Here is a 14,142-nt window from a genome sequence, read left to right as displayed (position 1 = left end):
AGGTGCAAGATCACCATTTTTTTCTTTACTTGGAAACTGTCTCTATCCCGCCCAGCCGTGTTAAAGAAGGATTTTTTATTCTTTTTTCTCGCCCTTGCAGATGGCGCCAATTTTCCCATTAATGTCGGTGTATTTTACGCGGTGGTGGTCTTACTCTTCCAAAGTGGCCAGTCTTTATGGATACGAGATCACCCACGGGTGGCATACATTTGAATTTTTCCCCATAAAGAAAAGTAGCTGTAATTCTATTTTGTAGAGATAAGACTTCAAAGGGTTATTTCCAAGAGGCTTCACAGCCTACCAACGCGATTTGTCCTAAATTGTGTTATAAAATACGTGTCCGATAAGAATACTTAAGTGGCCATACTGTATTTATTTGAAGTTTCTTTATTATAGCAGAAATGGTCAAATGCTTATATACATATAGAAAAAAAGAGGTCTATCGGGAGACAAATGTTAAGTTTCAGTACCTACATAGGTATTTGATATTTCATGAAGCTTCAGTGATCCCTTCATACAGCTCGACCGGCTTCACATTAGATAAGCCTAATATCCTTCCAATCTTTGACACACAATCCGATGCCTTTCTTGGTTCTTGTACATTGTGATTCACTTCCTTTCTAATCCAACCATCATCCAAAATCTTTATCCCGAAACACTTATCAGAAGCTGCTGTTACGCTTATTTCATCCAGTTTACAAACATTCACTTTATCCTTCTTCCTGGTTCCTGTTTACCCTCATTGTGTTGCACTCGGTGTGGTTTAGTCTCAGCTTTCTCCCACAGCAAACATCTTCAAAGTCTTCTACTGATGTTTACAGTTTCTCTTCACATTCTCCAACCAGCATATATATATATATATATATATATATATATATATATATATATATATATATATCTGTGTGTGTGTCTGTATGTATGTATATAACACACACAGACGACACACACACACACACATATATATATATATATAATATATATATATATATATATATATATATACTATATATATATATATATAATATCTATATATATAATATAATATATATATAACATATATATAATATAGATATATATATATATTATATTAATATATATAAATATATATTTTATTAAATATATAATTATATATATATTAATGTGTCTATCAAACCACCCTAAAAAGCATATTGAAATTCGGAATCTGTAGATGACAGAATCTCATTAAAAACTGGGGGTAGATTTATAAGAAATTTATATTTGCCTCGTTTATAACCCTAAAGATGGCCAGGGGCGCATCGATTATTTTGGACTTCCTCTTCCTTCCTCCCTGTCTCAGGCAACAGGGATTGGTAGGTGGAGCAGGCAGCCCCTCTCTCTCTCTCTCTCTTTTATCCTCTTACGGCGCAACCGCTATCACGCAGCGATGGTCAACCTTCACCAAGTATAGCACCACAAACCCAATACTCCCTCCCCAACGTAAAATGGATTAAGTGAATTAACTAGACAGGGGTCTCTCTCTTCTCTCTCTCTCTCTCTCTCTCTCTTTCGTTATGAAATGCTTCTGGAGTTCAGATGGAAATAGTCGAATTCTGAGAAATACTCCTAGGAAAGTTTAATTTCTATAAAACAGGGCTCAACTATTATTACTGGAAATGGGAACTCTGTTTACTCTTCTATTTTTCCCAGTTTATTTTTAAATGTTGTCTACTGTTTTTATCTCGTATCATTGCTTTTCCAATCCGTGAATGCCATACCCGCATTCATCTTATATTGTGCTCCCTCGTCCAGCCTTTGCGATTTCATATCGCTGCGAACGTAAATGTGTAGAATGCGGAATTTCCGGACATTGTAAAGAAATCCGATGCATTCCTGGAACTCTCCATTTCCGGAGATAGACGACGACTCTGAGCGAATCCTTTGTTTATTCGTGCAAAATTTTCATCAACTGAGGCGTTATTAGGCAATGCTAAAGATCAAAGTGTTTTGTATCTCTTGCTACTTCTATTTTCTCTTTACCTTTATCCTACTAATGCAATTTCGGTGCTACTTTGGCTTGTTATCTGCGCATCACCTACTTCGAGGTGCTGGTACTAAGCACTATGGTAAATATAAAGTAGACGGCTACACGAAGATATCTTTTAGGAATATAATTTGTCGGCCACACAATATAGGAATGGTTGTATATGATACTTTGATCTCGAGGGGCTAGTGCTAACCGAGGCCACCGAGAGACTGTATTTATATTGCAGTCGAAAGTCGTCCAGAGACAAAAGTCAAATGGTAGGTACCTGTTGCAGTGAACTTATTGCTGAGTTGATCTGCTTACCATAGTAAGTTCGTCCAGTAAAGGACACAAGATGTATCCATGGCACGCTACCTCATTATGCCATATAAGTTTTATGGTTCAGTTCAAAAATAAAACAATGTAACCTCGAAAAAACCTTGTGTTCAAGTGATGTACGTGAGTATCTAGACCAGAGTCAAAATATACTTTGACTCTGATCTAGACGGCAATGGCTGAACACGGCGTCCTAAGGAGCTTCCGCCATGTTTAGTATTAGGACCTCGGAGCAGGTGACTCGTAAACAGCCAAAGTAGCACAGACATTTCTATTCCCTGGAACAAGCAGAGTTAAATGTATTTGTCTTGTACGCATTGAGGCTAACAATGACCGCACTACATCTGAAGCAAGTTTCTATGGCAGAAAGGAATTTCCTGGCAAAAAGCTTTTTTCATTATTTATATCAATCAGTCATTCGTCAGATTCAGACTGAGCTCACGAAATTTCCTAAAACTGGAGGGGCTCACACTGAGAAAAAAATACGAGGAAGCCCAAAAGTCTTGAGAGATAAGTAGACCGGGAAGACTTTGCTGTGATAAGAACATGGAAGTTTATAGAAAAAGACTTTGGACTCTCAGGCCAGCGTTTTCAATGCGAAGGCACGTCGGAATGTCAAACTTTTTTTGCTCGGAAAACGAAATTCATGTTAAGGATTATTATTCTTGTCCCCAACTTTCTCTTTTGCGGGCGGGGCGGTAGAGATTATCATATATATATATATATATATATATATATATATATATATATATATATATATATATATAATATATAAATATATATAATATATATATATATATATATATATATATATATATATATGAAAATAATACTGAAAACACTTGCGCATACTGTTCAAGGGAAAATGCAAGGGAAGTTTTTGATTCTAGCTTTGCTCGCTCTGTCATGGGGGTTTTCGTAGTAATGTTTGAATTATGGGAAAATATATCATTTGCAGCTTCAGATACACTATTCATCCTATCATACAAAACCTACATTAACCAGAATTTGTTTTAGTTAGTGATGAAGTCAGTTGATTTTGAAAATTCTTTCACGAATTACAAAACTACTGTTTACCATAATATTTATCTATCACGAATTGAATTGGGAAAACCTAATCATGGGAGTATTCCAAACCTCATTAAACTCATCCTATCGACCAACAGCGAAAGAAAGGAGTACAAAGGGGATAAAACACTATAAACACTACGTGACGCAAAAAAAAAAAAAAAGTAGAAAAAACTTAGTCTGTCAATTATAGTCTCACAACGTTATATCATCTTCAAACACACAACAATTCATTACCGTGTAAAAGTGCCCTGTGAACAGGCTGTTGAGAGGGAAGACTGCCGGAGCAGCCTTTCTTTATCCCCCAAAAATACATCACGTTTTTGTTAGGGTCTTAGACCACAGAATTTTCAGTAGTGCATAGAACGTACCCTTTCAACATGCAGCTGAGGGGAAGGCGTGCGAAGAGAAGTAACCCTCTTTATGTCCAGACCCTGCTCCCGAAGAGAGTTCGTTGACCGAGACTTGGGCGGTTGAAGTTGGGATGTAATAGCGTTTACATTCATATTTAAAGGGATTCTAGATGCGATAGTCCAAAACAAATGCTAGTGGTTTTCTTGGGATGGTTTCGTCCATTCTTACTCGTCATCTGTTTCAGACATCATCTTTGGAAAGGGTTAGGCCTAATGCTATAGTATGTGAAATATGGAACTATCTCTCTCTCTCTCTCTCTCTCTCTCTCTCTCTTCTGAACAATTGCACTAAGTAAAAAGAGCCGGGGACATAAATTTCCCCCACCACCGGAACTCACGGGTAAATATATGGTATATTCCTGTTGTGTTTTGGCAACAATTCTTAACGGCAAGACATTTATATTATCATTATTCATAATTTGCTCCTGTTTTTATGAAGCAAGACATGAAGATTATTAGCTTCCAAAAGAAACTTCCCTAAACAGCATGCAGATACGCATAAAGAGCAAAACAACCTAGAAAAGAGGAAATAAAAGTGTTGTAAAATACAATTGACAACAATACGAATAGCAAAAGACTTCGTCCCAGGCATATAAAAAAAGATCAGTAGATAAATTCGAGGAATATTAAAAGAAATATCATCAGTGGTATACTTTCGTCACCGAACGTTATCGAAATATAATCAAGTTTAACAAACGGATTATTTTTTATTTAATAATTTAAAGGACTAGATTCTGTGATCAAGAATCTTCTGGTGACCACAGATGCGGGATACGGATCTTCATTTAAAATGCTAAGTGATGTAAAAAAAGATAAAATTAGATAGCCTAGCCTCCCACAACTCCACTGCGCTCTCTCTCTCTCTCTCTCTCTCTCTCTCTCTCTCTCTCTCTCTCTATATATATATATATATAATATATATATCTGTGTGTGTGTGTGTGTGTGAGTGTATCTCACACCGTTGACTCATTAGATCTTCAAGCATCGGTTGGGCAGAGCATGAGGCAAGCAACCTCATCCCTGTTTCATATAACTCAAAGAACGGTCGGTCATCATGATATTGAGACCTTCCCAATTCAGCACCTCACAGGATGCACTGTAGACATGACTAAAGGTTCTTTGCAGCGACCCTCGGCCCCTAGCTGCAACTCCTTTCATTCCTTTGACAGTGCCTCCATTCATATTATCTTTCTGCCGTCTTGTTACCCACCCTCTCCTATAGTAGATTCGCATCAACCGTGCATTTGATGTTTAGGCCAGTCCCTTACGACGCTCCTGATTGGCTGTTGATGAGCCAATTGCAGGGCTGGAAACTCTCAGTCTCTCTCGAGAGTTCACATGGGTAGGATCTATGTTCCACCTCTCCTGAGAGATACGTCTTTCAGGGGAGGTGGCACATACATCCAGCCTATGTGAACTCTCTGAAAGTTTCCAGCCCTGTGACTGGCTTATCAACAGCCAATCAGGAGCGTCGTAAGAGACTGGCCTAGACATCAAATGCACGGCTGATGTAAATCTACTATAACAATGATTTCACAGCGCAACCGCGAGGTCTTTCTCCTGTTACACCTTTCAGACCTAACTACTCCCAATTTCCTTTCCAGTGCTGAATGACCTCATAGATCCCAGTGCTTGGCTTTTGGCCCAAATTCTACATTTATTTCAATAATCTACCCAGCACCTTTTAGATCTCCCTCTCCATCCTCCTTCCGATACTTCATAATTATAAGCATTCGTTAGCAACCTATCGTCCGCACTTATTTATGTAAATTTCATTTTAATCGTTATTGCGTTATGAACAGTTCGTCTTAACAAATTTAATGTTCACTCTTAATAGCTGCCACTGACAATGGCCTTCTCTTCTAAGCCTTTAAAAGAAATCTTTAACTCTGCCTTCTCTTACTTCACCTGTGCTATGCTTCACCTCTTTTGTCATCCCACATTTACCCGTCTTATCTAATCTCAAGCACCTCAAGTGCATATGTCAGTAATAATAATCTTTCCATCATTCATGTTAACATCAAAAGTATCATCTTCCTGTCTTATATTTAGTCATACATTTATTCTCATCAATAGTCAATTCCACTTATTCTTACAGAGAGTTTTAAAATTTGTCATAAGTCACTGCAGCTTTTCTTGACTGTCACCAATTGACCCCACTCCGTATTTCATTTACGACCCCTTGACTTATCTCACACCTTTTATCTGCATAATATGACATTTCTCTGACTATCACCATCCCTTACTCCACAAAAATATCAAACAGCTATGAGGATACAAATCATCTTTGTCTGATATTCACTGTAGCAGGAAATCTCACCTGATTATTTTCTACAACGTAGTACATCCTTTCATTAATCCACGTTGCAATCTCTGCCTGCTATATTTTTAGCATTTTCTCTTGGTATGCGCATGCCTGATACGGAGGCCCCCTTTATTCTCGAACTTTTCCCACAATCGTTTATTATTTATCTAGTCCATATATTATCTTTATCATTGAAGCCCGCGCTGTTCTTCCCCTATCAGCCCTTTTATATTTTGATCAGTTAATCCGTCACTCGATATATATATATATATATATATATATATATATATATATATATATATATTTATATATCTATATATATATGTATATATGTATATATATATATATATATATATATATATATATATATATATATATATATATATATATATATATATTGTGTGTGTGTGTGTGTGTGCGTTAGGGGAAAGCTAGAGAGACTAAAATCTGAAGAATTCACGCACGGAAATATCCCAAAGTACGTACACAGGTACGCACGAGGGAGCTACTAAGATCGTATATGCACACAGGAACCCAATTAACTCGATTGTTAGTCGAGCACTCGACGCCTACAATTGTTCATGATTTTTTCAGACGGTTTCATTTTCATTTACTTTTTATTATTTTCACTTTTTTTTTACGATATATCAGAGTCCAAAATATATTGAACTTATTAGTTTCTAATGCGTATTTTGGTTTGTTTAGTTCGGGAAAGGGTTTAAAAGGTCAATAACATTAGATATATTCTCATAGTCCTCTAGTTTCCGTCTATCAAACAGAGGTGAGGCTTCGTGCCAACGAGCTGGACATTTAATACCAATGGGAACTACATCATGATCTAGAACACAACTTCTGATAAGGTGTGAGATCTTTAGAATCGATCCAATTCTCTCTCTCTCTCTCTCTCTCTCTCTCTCTCTCTCTCTCTCTCTCTATCTATCTATCTCTCTCTCTCTCTCTCTTTCGATTTTGATTTTATATTTGTAAACAGAATAAATCCAAATGACCTTTCATACACTTAAGATTCACAGGAAATGACTTGAAGAAAAACCACCTTAATGCTTTATGTGTTTATTGCAAAGAGAAACAATTTCATAATGTGAAGGGCTTTTGTATAAGATGTAATTGCTTTCTCTTATATGAAATGTAACAATCATAGAAAGTCCAAGTGGGTTGTAAGTTTTTTTATTTTCATATTTTTTTTTCTAGAAAATTTAAGTTTTGCTGATTCAAGGGTCTGAAGTTAAAGCAAAGGAAGAAAATATTTTTCATTTCTGATCTAATAGTCCGCATAACCTGAATATTGAAATTAGAAATAAATCACAACATTCGCCACTGTCCTTATACAAGACATTCCACTAAATACATCTTAGTTTAACCAGACCACTGAGCTGATTAACAGCTCTCCTAGAGCTGGCCTGAAAGATTAAATATTTTTACTTGGCTAGAAACCAATTGGTTACCAAGCAGCGGGGCCTACAACTTATTGTCGGATCCGAGCCAAATTATATCGAGAAATTGATTTCTAATCACCAAAAACAAATTATTCTGATTCCACGTTGGCAGAGCGGGAAATCGAATTCTGGCCTACTGAATCGGTAGGCGAGCACATAAACCGCTCGTCCAACGAGGAACTTGACAATCCACTAAAAAGTAGCACTAAGCTGTCTTGGGTGATAAGTTGAATTTTGTGAATTTTATATTAGACGAGAACAATTATCAAATTTTGTTTTTTTATTTAGGTTAAAATACTATTTCAGTTAATTTCAAACCTGTCATGTGTCCGTAGAGGGTTAGATGTAATCAGATGATTTTGTTCATCTTAAATTTATTTTATGTTATTCTGTCATTACGTTTTATCATTATGAAGAATATTTGGTAAACACTGTTTAACGAAAAAATGAGATAATTTTGGACAATAAAAATTTTCATACTTAAATATTCAAGTTTTTTGTTATTTCTGAGAAAGTAATAATGTATTCATGAGCAGCAACTCTCTCGACTGTTATCGACTTCCATATTGGACATTGTGAGACTAATCGCCTGCTTCTTTATTCCAGACCGAGTCCAGGCCATCGCATCCCTCAGCCCTGCGGGTACCAATGTCCCAGCGGTCTTCGCTCTCCAGCCTTCTTTCGCCTTCTTTTCTATCTCCCTCTTTGTCTTCTCCTCAACAAGCGCTTGTCTTACTAATGTCCCGGAGTACACTCTACGTCCTCTTAGCCAGTGCTCGGCCCTAATTGCATAAGGGACGTGCAACCTGGAACGAATTTCCGTCTCTCAGCGTCAGCGCTGCGCTCTGCTGGGATTTCGGTATTCTGACATTCTTCCCGCCAGAGACGCTTCTGCCTCTTCCATCATCTTCGTAATGGTACCTGTGCTAATACTTCACCCACCTAACCCACCTACAACTACCTGTGCTACTTAGCCCCTTCTCTCTCTCTCTCTCTCTCTCTCTCTCTGGAAATCCTTCAACATTCGTCCAAGTCTGTTTTCGCTGCTTGAGCCAGGCAGGCAGGCAGCTTCGTCGGCTGCTTGAAAATGGTCGTGTCATCACCAGTCTTGACGTTTTTCTCCCATGAAATTTGACAAGAAATCGGATAAAAAAAAATTTGGAATGTATTTTTAAAGATCGCCGAAAATAATTTGTATCAACGTTAACTGTGAACCTCATTTGTGATATCGATTTCTTATTTGACTTAGATCATGGGTTTCAATTGACAACAAAAGAAGGTAAATCGAGACTGCCTATTTTCGAGACATTCTCCATGGAAATGCAGAAACGCTGTTAAGAGCATAAAAGTTATTGGTCAATTAAAAATTGGAACGATCTATGAACTATCAGCTTAGGTACATGTTCATTTTGACATCAAGGCAAATCAGTCTATTTCCCCTGGCCACAAGATAACCGCCCTTTCGTCCTCTCCCAATGGAGTTATAATGCCTGAAAGGACCCAGCATCTTCTTGCTCTATTTTACACGCTCTATAATGATCTCCGCTTTAAGGAGACTATTATGATACCTTCCAGTGTTCATGGTTTAATGAGCAAAAATAGACGACACCAAAGCCTGTCGTAGCAAGTCGACGACGGTAATGAAAAAGGAGAAACGATGTCAGCGAAAGTAAGGACGTCGATGATAACGTAAAAGAATAATTGATGAAACTGAGGACGTTCTCCTGCATATTTTTCCCCTGCCTGGCTTATTATCTCTTCGTCTTTTCTCTCCGCTGTTCCACGACACTCACCTCGACGCTTCTTACTTGCTCGGCTCTCTCCTTTTCTCTTTTTCATTTTCCCACTTTCCCAGAGCACTTCAGTGTTGTCGCCGAGTTTTGAGCGCTCTCCGACTTCGCAAACAATGAACCCTAATTGTTCTATCTTGTTTCCTTCTCTGCTTCATTGAATACACACTCTCCTCCTCCTCCTCCTCCTCCTCCTCTCTCTCTCTCTCTCTCTCTCTCTCTCTCTCTCTCTGAGAATGATGGGTCATTCTGTGTATAAAGATAGGTTCATTTTCTGCAGTGATAACTTCAAGTGTCTAATGTGACACAGACGGTTACACTGCGGCAGAATTTTGCGGTAAAGATTTAGCAGAGGAATCATCTATGTATTTCTCAAATGTCAGTTACCTTTCCATTTTCTTATTACATTCCTCTCATTCATCACTTCTCCCGTTCTCTGTCAACTTTCATCTTCTTCTTCTTCACTGGAAGATGGAGGAAGTTTAGGCAGTTAGGAAGAATGTCGGTGCCTTCCCCAAATGGCGCCTCTTCCAGTCTTTCTCATCTCCATATTATGACTCCTTCAATGTAGAATGTAACGTGTAACTTTTTTGAACTCTTCGCCTTGGAATAGACGTTTCCATTCCTTGGGAGCCCTTCAGGCCGAAACCTGTTTCTACTACTTCTCTCATTTTATAGTTCTACGAAATGGCACCATTGAATTAATCTGCATTGGCTGTTGCATTATAGGCTTTTTCGTATTGGTGGATGATCCATAATAAACGACAGAGGATGGAAGTCATTGGTACAAGACATAGCTAGAACTGATTTAGTCTTACATGCTGGTGATTTATTGTGGAAAAAATGCACAAAGAATGCTATTGCTTACTTGATTGGAGAATTGATAGTAAACGAGTCAAGTTTTTGGTCGAGATGTACAAGAGAAACTTTGTAGTCAGTTTGCTGGTCCTGACTGAAGTAAATCAACCAACGTAGTGTTTTTTGACTTTTCGGAATCTTCATTAAGACCAACTCAAATGTCAGTTCATAGGTCAGATTTCATATCAGAGGTAAATGTCAGTAAGAAGTTCAAAGACTTAGAATGATCAGAGGAAGGAAGGAAATGATAGCAAATCCAAGGTGAATAATTGCCAGTTCTGGGACACTCCAGCAATTTGGCAATTAACCACTAGAGAATTTTCATTGCAAATCATAGAGGCTACTTTCAACCCTAATAGTATGATACCATATGATTTGTAAGTTAGTCATTCCTTTTTCTAAAACATGATCCTATAATCATAACTGATAAAGGCCAGTTAATATTCTCATCAAATGTAAATGATACCTACACCTTGTTGTCACCACGTGGACATCTGTATACCATTTGCGTGTGCATCCTGTTAGTCGCAAGATAAGCTTAGTCCGTTCTGTTAACTGCTATATGTCATGTGGTAATATTTGTGAGGCCATACATGTATGTTATTACTCTATTTCAATAATGTATTTGAGCCGGAGCATTGAAAAAATAAAAAAAATATTTATCATGTACTGACTCATCATGATAGGAGTGTATAAATTTCTCTCTGTGTATAAGTGTGAGTAATGCTGGTTTGATCAATTAATATCTTACAGAATCAGCAAACTTTGGTGATATCTGATGTGGCTGGCTACCTAGACTAATATTGCTCTAGGTCAAATTTCTAAGGATCATAACAGAATTTGGGATGTTTATGTACAGCGCCATAAGGGGTTGGGTGTCTTATGGAGAAGCGAAGACGGCATCTGGAGTCGAGAGGGTGAATTCAAATCGTGTGGACTACTTCTCTCATAACAGCTCGAAGTAGTGAGTCCGGAACTCTCACTGGTAAGAACAGATCTTAAAACTTTTTAAGGTATTTAGACCATGCTAAGGGGAGACCAAAGTTTGGCGGTTCCGTGATATTCCTAAAAACAAAAATAAACAAAAAAATGTTACAGTGACCCTCACGACACTGTTGCCTTATGGAATAGTGGAATGGTTAACTTTGCTAAAAAAAAATTTTTCCACATTAGCTTACAGTAGATGTTTAACTGTTTAGAATGTGAGCTGAGACCAGTTAGTCATTATCCTTAACTCTCCCCCTTTTTTGGGAATGTTTGTAGAAAACCCTCTTTTCAAAAGTGAAAAAAAAGTTAACCAACAGTACTTATCATAACCAAGTTCGTTTTAGTGTGTATAAGATAAGTGAGGCCCATACCCTCCTTCCCACGTGCCCCCCAAGTACCTAATCCCAGTCTGGCTGGTCACTTCCCATATTCACATACTGAGCCCAAACTAAGTTTAGGTGGTAATTGTTAGTTCTAGAATGATGACATGAAATACTTCACAATAATGATAACAGTAATGACAACCCCCATCGAAAGCCTTAACACGCCTTGCAGTTGAGGAGGAACCAACCTTAATTCCCTTACCAAAGCATAATGAGAATCATGGTAGATGAAATCAAAGACAGACATATGAAGCTCCGATCATCATTAGATGTTGCTAGGTGGATGTGAACCTATCGGTGTTCAGCTTGGCGGTATTTGTTTTGAGTATTTGCGGTCTCTATGATTCAAGTGTTTCTGTTCATGGCTGCATAGAATAACAAACATCACCCTGAAAAGAACACTATTGGTGTTGCTCTCTTCATCATGTCTGGGACTGACATCACCAAATATCATTGACTAATGATAATAAGAGTGATCACCATGAAGGCAGTCCACACGCTGATATATATAAAAAAGCCAGTCATAATATCATTAGCCTTTCAACCTAAAGTGTTACATCTGATGAAGATTTATTAGTCAGATTATTGATTTCAATGTAAATACAATACAAATTTGATTTAAGATTGAAAGACGATTTGTGATCGAAAGAAGTTAATGCCACCATCAGCAGCTTTGTAGAGTCTAGGCCTAGAACAGAACGGTGGCACTGCATCCGCCAGCTTGACGTAAGAAAGACCAGACGACGACGACGACCATGTTACGGGCTGCTGAAAAGCAAGAGCCCGTGCCAGCACAAAGCTGGCTTCATTTAACTGCTGCTGACGACGACCATAGATAGAGGGAGGGCGCATCTGGAGCCTCTTCCGCAGCCCTCGGTTTCCATCCTGCTCTCGCTGCTCGGTGGTGACGGCAACCAAACCCACAACAACACCTGTAGAGGACTGAGGAATGACAATATTATATTTTTGCTATTTTCTCATCTTTCTAGAGTAAATAAAGAGGTATTTTACACACTACATTTTGTCTTTTCTAATTTTTGGAGGATATTTTTTGAAGCTAAACTAGTAGTGTGGGAGGTGATATGTACTGCTTGATTAGTGTCTTGCAATGTGGGACTTACTGACAACAGGATTTTCTTCAGTGTTTAAGAAAACTAAACTCAAAGCGAACTCATGCATTATGCGTTGCAACTTTTGGTACGATGAAAATCCTGCGAGTTAACTCTATCGCTTTTGTAACTCACGTAGGCTAATAGGTAGTAGAGCGATGATTGGCGTGGCAACGCACTTCAAACAGCTATGAATTTGTCTCTTCATTAGAAATGTAACGAATAAAAATACCCGAGAGCTTATTTCTTCCCCAGAACACATTGGCGTTAGTATATATATACTATATTATATCTGTAAAGTTCAAAACGAGCGCAGATACCCTGCGAAGCACAAATACTTTCCCAACGAAACCTGCGTAACGTAACTAGAGAAGAGAGCAGCTTGAACAAACCCTGCCCCCTTTTGTACTGAAACTTATTTTGCGAAAGAAATATGTCTCGGCTTTGCTGTGTATAAAGAAAATCAAGGTGGTAGATATTTAGTGTTTTGCATTCGTAGCCTCTACGTAGTTGATATCAGTCGTGCGTTGTAGACAGGCAACAGCAAGAAGCTTCTAGAAGATTCTGGCGTCAGCAGCACCAGCAGCAGCAGCAACGTTTTTAATGAGTCTAATCCTCAGAGCCTTAGATTCTTCTTCTACACTTGGTGTTTCACAAAAGAGAATCAGCACGTCAATAAATGCTTTGCTGGCTATCACTGAACAGGATAAATCATCTTCCATATCAGTGCCTCACCATCTCTCGTTTTTATAGTTTGATGTTTGGCAAAATTTCACCGAGAAACCCAATTCACCTTAGGAATGAATATAGCTACAATCTATATTCATCGAACATAGTTTGAAATTTAGAGGTTTATCTATCTGGGCCAAAGAGGAACATTCTGGACAATCTATTTTTTCTATTTACATGGATTTCGGATACAAGATTTATTTTCTGAAGGTATAATATTAAAGTCTTCTGATTAACACAAACAGCATGTGATGTATATTTTCAGCAGTGCTGTAAATGGGTAAGCAAATATATATTTCAGTCTTTTCATAAAGATGTGTTTTATGGTGTCATATACAATACATATATACAGGTACTTATATATAAATATATACATACATATTCAGTCAGTTATTTAGATGTTGAGGAGACTGCCAATTAATCAAAATCTAATTGCATATTGAGTGTAATGAATAAAAATTGTATTACACGTGTGTTTTTTTAACCTTTCTTCTCGTGCTTTTATGGGATTTCTGTCTTCAGCTATTTGTGAAGAAAAATCAAGAGGTGTATTTTCAAATGCGTAAGTGAATTCTCTCGGTAGGAGTTTAATAATTCTTTTAAAATGAAAAATTTGTAAAAGATCTTACAGTGTATCGCGCTCACACATAACCAAAGAGGTTTGAGAACCGCTGGATGAAACTAACCAGCCAATCACAGACTTTCAGAAGGGCAGGGGCTCAGGTG

The 14,142-nt window shown here is 37.8% G+C and overlaps 1 long non-coding RNA gene across 1 annotated transcript in view; it reads left to right on the top strand.

The window, feature by feature from the left end:
• The window catches only part of LOC135196255 (uncharacterized), a 111,931-nt gene extending 98,046 nt beyond the window's left edge, over positions 1-13,885 (top strand). The window contains exon 3 of the long non-coding RNA XR_010310352.1: positions 8,167-13,885. This is a non-coding gene — a long non-coding RNA (uncharacterized LOC135196255). The remainder of the gene's footprint in view (positions 1-8,166) is intronic.
• The last annotated feature ends 257 nt before the right edge of the window (positions 13,886-14,142 follow it).

This window comes from Macrobrachium nipponense, chromosome 17, assembly GCF_015104395.2.
Source record: "Macrobrachium nipponense isolate FS-2020 chromosome 17, ASM1510439v2, whole genome shotgun sequence".
NCBI lineage: Eukaryota > Metazoa > Arthropoda > Malacostraca > Decapoda > Palaemonidae > Macrobrachium > Macrobrachium nipponense.
Note: the sequence above shows the minus strand (reverse complement) of the source record. Positions and strands in the feature narration are given on the sequence as shown.